The 8257-nt window shown below is 32.3% G+C and overlaps 1 long non-coding RNA gene across 1 annotated transcript; it reads left to right on the forward strand.

The window, feature by feature from the left end:
* The first annotated feature begins 3300 nt into the window (after positions 1-3300).
* Positions 3301-7295, forward strand: LOC107474339 (uncharacterized). The gene is made up of 6 exons (XR_001589245.3): positions 3301-3793; positions 4416-4514; positions 4793-4834; positions 5685-5862; positions 6332-6470; positions 6909-7295. It is a non-coding gene; the product is annotated as an uncharacterized LOC107474339 (long non-coding RNA).
* The last annotated feature ends 962 nt before the right edge of the window (positions 7296-8257 follow it).

Here is an 8257-nt window from a genome sequence, read left to right on the forward strand (position 1 = left end):
GACCATGGACTATACCTAGTATCTCCGTTGTTTGCGAAGGTCCGTCGTTCTCAGAGTGGTGGATCTCTGACTAAATCCATCTCTAGGGGGTTTCTCGATGTTCCCTCTCCATGGGGCACATTTGTTTATTATGGTGGAAGTACACGAGGGCGTGGTCCTCCTGTTAGGGCTCAAGTTTAGATTCAGATATTGTATGTCCGTCTTCGTACTGATGGTCTGCCATTAGCAGTAGTTGAATCCCAGGTCTCTGAAAATGACGCCAATGTTTCGAGGGTTACCTGAAACGATGATTTAGGCCTGCGCGTAAGGTCCAAACTCCTTCTGAAGCAGGGTCCGACTTGTTCTTGCGTCGAGGTGCTGGCATCCGATTTTCTCATGAGGAGGAGGGGGTGATACCTACAAGAGACTCCGATGTTTAAGTTAGGAAGGGGTTTAGGCAGGTTTTTAGTAGATTAGAACGTAGATTATACCTGGGGTATCAGTGTACTTATAGTAGAGTTAATAACCACCTTTGTTGAAGTAGTTCCACCTTTATTGGTGAATGAGCGTTTGTTTTATCTTGGGAGTTTGTTAGAATCTATCTTTTAGGAGAGATATGAATACATAGAGAGATTCACAGAGGCAGTTTACTTGTTTGGACAAGTAGAGCTAAGCTCCTTCATAGTGTCCGATCTCTCTAAAAGGTTGGGTATGAGTTAAAAACTTCCTTCTTGGATTGGGCCTCTTATCTTTAATGGGCCTATTATTTATAAATTTGGATCAAGATATGAACATTTTTAAATATTAATAGCTAATTAGTGACTAAAAAAATTTTTAATAATTTTTTTTTATTTTTATTATTTTATTAAATCAAAATATGTGAAATAATACGTATAAATCTACACTAATATGTGACAACTAATTTAGTGAATTTTTTTAATAGAATATTTTTTTTATTAACAAATAATCAAAACTACTTAAGCACTTCCTATGTTCTCAATTCTCAAATAAGCATCTAGAATTTTTGTCTTTCCAGAAACATACGCTATTTTGCAAATTAATGCCATATTTACTATTTTGTCTTTTTATTTACTATTTTGTCTTTTTATTTCAGTCACACCGCTATATTAATCGATGAAAGAGAGTAAAAGTAGTAAAGTATTTAAAAACGGAGAATTATGCGGTGCACTTTTTAAAACAGGGGCATGATATTATTTTGATGGTCTACTATAAATACTTAGACTTTATTTGGATGTTATTTTAAAATTTTTTTTAATAATTTGTTTAAAAAATTTTTTATAATTTAAATAAAAGATGTAAATTATAATTTCTAAAAAAAATATTTTTTCAATTTTTCTAGTATTTTTATTTTTTTATTAAAAATTTGTTAAATACACTAAAAACAATTTTTTATCTTTCAAAAAAAGTGCTTGTTTAGACGTCATTAAATCAATAAAAAATTGAAAAAATATCATTTTTTTTTATTTTTTAGTGTGTTTAGCAAATTTTTAATAGTAAAAGTAAAAATACTAGAAAAATTAAAAAATATATTTTTTTGAGAAGTTATGATTTATATCTTTATTTAAAAGATTTTTTTTTTAAAAAGATATTTTTCACATATTAAATAAACAAAAAAGTAATTTTATCCTATTTTATCTAAACATAATTGATAAAAAAAAGATCTTTTTATATGAGCTATGCAAACATAAAATTACTTTTATTTTTATAAAAGATCTTTTTAAAAAAATTAAAAAAAGGATTTTTTTAAAAAAAAACGTCTATTTTTTATCGATTTAATAGTGTACAAACAAACATTTAATATTACTGCTTGATAGTGTTAATAGAGTTCCAATTTCTCATGTTAGAAATTTTGTTTCCTTTATTTTATATTACTGCTTTTTGTTGAACCTATTTATGAATTTTAAGTTTCAATTTTGTATAATGTGCTTCCATAAACGAAAATTCTTTCTGTATAATGTTTCGAGTTTTGGTTTCAATTTTTATATTACTGATTTTTGCATTTTGTATAATGTTCCTGTTCAGCCGTAGAAGATGATTTTTTCTACTTAGTTTCTTGCCTTTGTATTTCATCATGGTTGAATCCTGTAACTTGATAATGGTGAAAGTTTCAAAAAGTGCCACATTATTTAGTTCTAGACCAACCAAAATAATGTAAGCAAATCTATAAATAAAAATAACAACTACCAACCATTTCTTTCCAAAAGTAATAGGAGAAGAAGAAGTTGTAATTTCTCATAATTATATTAATAAACTAACATTACTAGTTAATAAAAAATGATATACTCTTATAGTGATAATAATTCACTACAAGAAAAATACCCATTCAGCCACACTTTTTTTAGGTTACATTTGAAAAGCATAGCCTATTCATAGAATAGACTACGCTTTTTCCCGTGTTGCCTTTTTATAAGAGAAAAGAATACACAAATGCGGCATCATTTAAAAAGCGTAGCCTTAGGTATTATAAAAATCACTTATAAAGCGTAGCCGTAGGTTGATATCTATAGGTTCACTTTTCGTATCAAAGGAGACGCTTTTAAAGGGTAGCCTATTTGTTAAGTTTTGGGTGCATTTTAAAAGTGATGCCTAATGTATCTAGAGCAAAAAACTTAACACTTAGTAAATTTTTTCATTTTTTTCCTGAAAGCAAACTGATGAGTTACTAGTTACTAGCTCGTACATTTTTTATGTTTCAGTAATATTTAATATACTTTGTAAGACATCACGTGGTCAATTATCTTGTCTCTAAATTTAGTCTAATTTATAAAACTTATTTTTTAAATTAAATATTTAATATTTAAAATTCATTTTTTAATAATTTTAAATTAAATATTAATTTTTTATTTTTAATAAATTAAGCACTAAATTTAGGAATAGGCTACGCTTTTCTCCGTATTTCTTTTTTGTAGGAGAATAAAAAACACATTTGTAGCATCACTTGAAAAGTGTAGCCTTAAGTATTATACATATCACTTATAAAACGTAGCCTTATCTTAAAAGTTATGGGTTCACTTTTTATACCAAAGAATACACTTTTAAAGAGTAACCTATTTATCAAATTTCAAGAACGCTTTAAAAATGTTGTCTAATGTATTTCAAATCAAATATCCGACACTTAGTAAAATTTTTTTCAATATTCAGCAAATGATACACATACAAACACTTAGCCAAATAAAATGAAAACATAAAACCCCACCTTAGTTTTTCCCTTCGAGAGAGAGAGAGAGAGAGAGAGAGAGAGAGAGAGAGAGAGAGAGAGAGAGAGAGAGAGAGAGAGAGAGAGAGAGAGAGAGAGAGAGAGAGAGAGAGAGAGAGAGAGAGAGAGAGGAGCTACCCACGATAGCTGCCGTCGAAGCCAGGCTCGTCGCCGTCACCACCCACGAAGCTGCGAGGAGCCGCTGTCGTGCTCGTGTCGCTGTGCGCCGTCGAGCTGCCCTCACCCTGAGCTGTCGATCTGTTGCCACCGCTACAAGGGCTTGTCGCTGGAGCCACGACTGTCAATGAGCTTCCGTCGCCACTGCCGTTCAAGCCGCTGCTGCCGTCGATTTGGAGTTGCTGCGATTGGAGCCACTAGTGGGGGTGAGTTGCTACTTCCCTGTTGCCGTCCTAATCATATTCAGCGTCCACTGCCCTGAGCTATTTCTGCCCTTGAGTTCGTTGAGTTCGGATTCCTTGTGCTACTGTAACTGTCATTACTGCTGTGGGAACCAACGTTTCTGTTTGGCTGCTGTTGAAGGTCTTCCACCATCACTGGAGCTGCCCAGAATCATCGTGGAAGCTGCCAAGATATATGGTTGATTTCTAATTATGCCAAGACATCATCACTAATTAAGTTTCATGTTGATTTTTTTATTTTATTTTATGTCCTGACTGCATTATAACTTGTGAATCCCATTTCCTTTTTGATATTCAATGTTTTGACAAACTGCCATGGTTTATAATCTATTGATACTTGCCTTTTTCATGCTTAATCAGTCTGATTTAGAGATATTTTGGAGCTAACTAAGGCTTTTAACATGAAAGAGACTGAGGCAAAGGCATATATATATTTAAAATCCAGACTGAGGCAAAGGCAAAGGCTTTATGATTTTGCACTTACAGACTATGTTTATTCAAGCTTAGTAGTAAGTCCTGTATGGCTGTATAATCTTTCTTTCACGTGTTAATATTTCTTTGAGAATGTTGGCACAAAAAATGTAAAATGGTTGTCATATTGATATTGTATTTGTACTGATATTCCCATTTCTCGGGTATTCTTAGAATAGTAATTTTTTTTTTAATTTTTAGTGAAAAAAGTAATTTAACCTCTCTGAACTTTAAGCTCACATGCACTTTACACCCAAAATCAATTTACTTTTTGTAACATTTTGATTTAGTACCTATTTATTAACTCACTGTCTCCCCTTATTTGTCAGTTATCTGTTTTGAAGCATGAAAACGAAGCATTATCAAATGCAGAAAAGCGAGCATCTGATGAGGTTCATAGTTTATCTGAAAGGGTGCAGCGCCTGCAGGTACTGCTCATTTCTTATTTGTGTTTCTTTGATATGGCCTAGGAACAAATGAGTCCCGTAATGAGGTTTGGGTGAGATTGTGGGGTTATGGTAAGGATAAGAGGATGAAAGCATTTTTGTAGATTGAACCCTTTTGATCTTCTGTGTTTTTTCCAGTTCTAACTGACTAAACAAGTAAGAGACTACTTGCTATATTATGCATATTCAAGATGATGCTTATCTTAGCTTGCTATATTATGTTTATTCAAGATGATGCTTATCTTATGCTTCTGTTGCAGGCTAGCCTAGGTACCATACAGAGTGCTAAGGAAGTTCGAGAGGTGTGTTATTGCTATTATTATTATTGTACAACTCACTTCGATTTTGCTTTCATAATTTTCTTATGAAAGTTTTATTAGTTCGTAGATTACACAATTTTCTTATGAATCTAACTTGAATCCATATCTACAATTACCATTTCATGATCCTCACTGCTGGTTGTAAATGGTGCACAAAGGATGTACATAAAGCTTGCTGCAAAAGCTGTATATGAATTTGCTTTTGGCCATGAAATCCAAGGGTTGTGTTCGATTTTTATCTCACCTCCCCACCACCCGAAAATTAACTGAGTTCATTTTCCTTTAAAGAGCCTTCATGAGAACAGATTATTAGAAAATTATGCATTGCTCTTATGACTCTTATTTTTCTTTACTCTGATCTGATCATGATGGCTGCATGCATTGTTTTGTTCCTTTTTTAGAACTGCTCATTTGCATAGTTATTAGTTCTTTTTTGCCATGGCCTTATGCTTATACACTCAATATTTCATAACTTAGCTTGTTTATCTAATATCCTTATACCACATTTGTGAATTAGTTGTTTATGTTGTGTGGATGCTTAAATAAGCAATAGTTTTAAACTTGGACTACTATTGAGTAATTCAGATGCATCAGCTATAGTTAAAAGTTTGGTGGATTAAGTTTAGAATTTTAATATGCTTAAAATTTTATGGTTGTAGATCATGGGAAGGTCAGGTCAGAATTTGGATTGGATACTAAATGAAATTTGATTTCCAGCAATGTCCTTCCATCTTGATTTCATGAAGTTGAATGAATCCATTTTCTAAATTTATAGCTCTGTGCCTTTCTTCTACTCATAAGCACTAAAATAATTTTTTTTGTATTCTTTTAGGAACAAGTAAAGCTGCAAAATTCTTGAGAGCCAATTGAATTTCTCTTTTCAAAGTACCAGAAGAAACAGCAGAGCTACTTGGGAAATCTGACCTGTATTTCTTTAGCCCTGAGCATCCTCCATTGACCGAACCAGCTCAGAAAGCCCTTGACTGGGCCGGATGAGAAATTGAAGTCAGGTATTATGGTTTCTGCCTTTCAGTTCCATGCCAAAATTTGTTCAATAAATGAGTTAGACTCATTGTCAGTTCAGATTTTCCATTTCGTGTTGTACTACTTTGCAAGTTACTGTTGCACGAAATTAAAATGAACTGAAAAGAAACTTTGAGTTGTCTTGTGCCCCATCTGAAAATGATTTTAATCTGTGTATGACTGTGGTAATATTACATGTCAGAAACATATAGGATTTTAATCTCTTTATGTACTTCTTTGAAACTTACTTGGTGGAAAAGACAGATTGCAATATTAACCGCTTGACATTGCTGCTCTTTTACTCAGCCTTATGTACAAGAATCTGATAACAACTTTGAATGGACCAGTGTTAAAGAAAACTGCTCTGAAATATATGGTGATCATGGAAAAAGAAAAATTTTTCTGTTGCCTTTTCACTTTCATACTAACTACTTTTGTTGAATTTGATCTTTCCAGGATTTTGGGAACTCCAACTGAGGAGCAATGGCCGGGAGTTACTTTGCTTCGTGATTGGCATACCTACCCAAAGTGGGAACCTCAGAACTTGGCGAGGACTGTGCCAACTTTGGGACCTGATGGAGTAGACCTTCTCACGGTTAGTGTTCCTCTATAAAAGCATTATTCTAATGAGTTCCTAAGAATAGGATCCTCTAAAGTGAGGACAGATAACTGTAAAGCAACAATGTTAGGGCCTAAACACAATGAAGTTATTGATGCAAGGGTGCAAGATGATTAGTTTCTCACTTTACATTCTAATAGCGGTAGAAACTCGCAGTTCTAATATTAGTTCAAAGGTTGAACTGGTCTGGACTGGACTTGAATAGCATTTGTTAAACAGTGCTCTACATAGTAATATATCTAAAGTTTTTTAAGTTATCTGAAGTAGCTCACAAGGTGTTGCTTGGGAAGTATTATCTATTATAGCATTTGAAATAACTAGAATTCATGTTACTTTCAATTTGGCTATAATAATATGTTTACTTATCTTCTGTACAAACTTAGGACTGACTATACTAGATATTTTGTCGTGCAGAAAATGCTCTAGTATAATCCTGTTGAGAGAATCTCTGCCAAGGCAGCACTTGATCATCCTTACTTTGACAGTCTTGACAAGTCTCAGTTTTAACAGCAGATACTGTCCAATGCTTTTGTGCAGATGTTGTATGTCAATGATAGTGATATATGGAAGTAAATGAAAGTTAACTCCTGGCATGGAATTTAAGCACATGTGAGATTGATGTTGTTTGGTGTTAAGTAAAAGTTTGTCATCATCATCTTGGTGATATGACCAGCTAAGTAGAAACTCTACTGAACCTTTATCACTCTGTATTACTCATGTAGGCTGTGCATGATCACCATTGTCCTTGTGTACTTGAAAAAATGTCCTTGTGAGATGTATGAATTTTTACAATTAATTTCATTCTAGTATTTTTGGATCATTATTATAAATATATTTTGGTTAGAGATAATTTTTATTATTTAAAAAAATTATTTAGTATAATTATGTATTTATTTTTATTTTATAATATTCAACTTATTTAAATAAAAATGCAGAATTATTATACATGTAATCATATTAACTATTATGTTGTATTAATATATAGAGAGAGAAAAAATGAGACTTAAGGCTACATTTATATACAGTAGCTATAGTATACAAAAAAAGAGACCTAAGGCTACACTTATATACAGTACCTAAGGCTACACTTAAAAAATATAGCTATGGTATACAATGTGGCTACGCTTTACAAGTGATGCAGTAGTGTTGAAAAGCGTAGCCTATTCTGGCAAAAATGGAAGCTGAAAAGCGTAGCCTTTGGTCCTGGACGGCATCACTTGAAAAGCGTAGCCTATTCCCAAACGCCAAAAGCGTAGCCTTTGGTGCAGAAAAGCGTAGCCTTTGAGAATAGGCAACGGCCGAATAGGAATCACTTCAGAAAGCGTAGCCGTAGCCCAGAAAGCGTAGCCGTAGCTTAAGGCATCATTTTTTTTCACTTTTGGCTACACTTTTCAAATGTACTTGAATGGGTATTTTTCTTGTAGTGATCGAAAAAGAAAAATTTGAGTTTATAGTTATAGTACACTTAGAAACACATGTAAATTGTATATATATAAAAAGATTTAATATCTATCAAATATTATAAAAAAAATAATTGAAACAATTGTTAAAATAGAAAACGATAAAATGACTATAAATTACAAAATTTTTATAGTAAAAATTTGTAAAAATAAAGTATGTTTTTCAATTATATATTTTTTTTTAAAAATATCTCAACAAGTTATATTAGATAATTCCTTTTACTTTGTTATTATATCTTTTAATACTAGATATAGATGGAATAACCATTTATTACATACCAAACCAATCTATTCTATTTAAGT

The sequence above is a fragment of the Arachis duranensis genome, chromosome 2 (assembly GCF_000817695.3).
Source record: "Arachis duranensis cultivar V14167 chromosome 2, aradu.V14167.gnm2.J7QH, whole genome shotgun sequence".
NCBI lineage: Eukaryota > Viridiplantae > Streptophyta > Magnoliopsida > Fabales > Fabaceae > Arachis > Arachis duranensis.